Consider the following 2,010-nt stretch of genomic DNA (forward strand, 5'->3'; position numbering starts at 1 on the left):
ATTCATTTAGTTTTCACAATAAACTGGTAAAGAGATATATCTTTTGTTGCATCCATGTTACTAATAAGGAAACTGAAACACAGAGAGGTTACTGAACTTGCCCAGGGTTACAGAATTTACAGAGCAATTAAGGATTTGAACTCAGGCAATCTGGCTCCAGAGCCCTCATCTTAACTAATCCACTTGAAACTATAGCCTCTCATAACAAATGATAATTTAGCTTTCTAACACCAATCCTTACCCTCACATCTTCTAATACTTTTAGTTAGGTCAATAAACAGTTGTGGTATTATCATATATATTAGTTTTTATCCACGGTTTCTGGCTCATAACTTCCATAATCCTTGTTATAATGTTGGGGCACTTTAGGCCTCAGGAGAGAAACTCTCTCTCTGACCTTCTCCTGTCCTCTTTTCACCTGCCCAAGGCAGGACCCTAATCTGATTGTGGGTCAAAACACCCTCATTCCAGAGAGGGCCCTACACCGTACCCTGGAAGAAAGAATGTTGCACAGAGAGGTCAGGGAGCACCTGAATAGACAGGCCTTGCTGGGTTTAGATCAAGTGCTTTTTGTCCAATCACATTTCTACACAGTTGTCAATTATTATTATAATGAAGCCTCCACAAAAACACAAGAGGAAAGGGTTTGGTGAGCTTCTGTAAAGCTGAACATGTGGAGGCAGATAGGTGAATAAAAACTCATCCCTGTGAGCTGGCACACCCCAACTCCATGGTGACAGAAGCTCCTGCTCTCAAGACCCTTCCAGACGTCACCCTATGTATCTCTTCATCTGGCTGCTTGTTTACCTTTGTAATAAGCCAGTAAACATAAGTGTTTCTCTAAGTTCTGTGAGCTGCTCTAGCAAACTAATGAAACTGAAAGAGGGGGTCATGGGAATTCCAACTTGAAGGCAGTCTGTCAGAAGTTCCAGAGGCCTGGACTTGCTACTAGCATCAAGGGGAAGGGGACAGTTTTGAGGACTGAGCCCTCACCCTGTGGGATCTGACACTATCTTCCGGAAGATAGTGTGATAGTGTCAGAATTGAATTAGAAGATACCCAGACGGTGTCCACGGCTTGGTGTGTGGGGAAAACCCCCCACATTTGGTCACAGAAGTCTTCTCCTGTGTTGACGATTGTTGTGGTGTGACAGTAGAGGGAAAAACACAGTTTAAGAGTTTTTCCCAAAGCAACAGTGTTTGCATTATTATGGCTAAATATATATTGTGCACAAAGGCCAAGCAGTTTAACAAAACACTTATTTCTTATAAAGCTTTTTGTTATTTTTGAGATAACTGTTGTGTTTTTATCCTTAAGTAATTTTGTACATATTTATACCTACTCTTTGAAATGCTCCATCATATCACTTACATATCATCTCTACCAAGTTTTCCTTTCCCAAAGCCCCCTCCCGGAGCCTATCCAAATGGTTTTAAATCACTTTTTTAGGGGAGAGTCATCAAATTGGCATTCTTTTATTGAAAACAGTGAAGGGAAGCACAGGTAGCCCAGTATTATTGAGTTAGATGAAGATTGGAAAGTTCCTTTGTTGATAAGAAACTGTATAGATATATCTATATATGCATAAATACATTTGTAGCACACACAATTATGGATGGATCATCCAAATCATGGATTAAGCATGGTAAAAAATAAATTAAAAAATAAAAGATTTGAAAACATCAAAATTGCTACAAATCAATGAAAATATCCACATTTAAAAAGCCATCAACTGGGTGTGGTGGTTCACCCCTATAATCTCAGCTACTTGGGAGGCTGAGGCAGGAGGATTGCTTGAGGCCATAAGTTCAAGACCAGCAAGACCCCATCTCTAAAAAACTGATTTTTCAAAAGTTAGCCAGGCATGGTGGCATGTACCTGTAGTCCTAGCTACTCAGGAGGCCAAGGCCAGAAGATTGCTTGAGCCCAGGAGTTTGAGGTTACAGTGAGCTATGATGACACCACTGCACTCTAGCCTGAGCAACAGAGTGAGACTCTGTCTCAAAAAAA

At 40.6% G+C, this 2,010-nt stretch overlaps 1 protein-coding gene across 1 annotated transcript in view; it reads right to left on the reverse strand.

The window, feature by feature from the left end:
- DTWD2 (DTW domain containing 2) overlaps positions 1-2,010 on the reverse strand; it is a 39,128-nt gene that overhangs the window by 14,335 nt on the left and 22,783 nt on the right. The window lies entirely within an intron of this gene.

The sequence above is a fragment of the Propithecus coquereli genome, unplaced genomic scaffold (assembly GCF_000956105.1).
Source record: "Propithecus coquereli isolate 6110/MARCELLA unplaced genomic scaffold, Pcoq_1.0 Scaffold62, whole genome shotgun sequence".
NCBI lineage: Eukaryota > Metazoa > Chordata > Mammalia > Primates > Indriidae > Propithecus > Propithecus coquereli.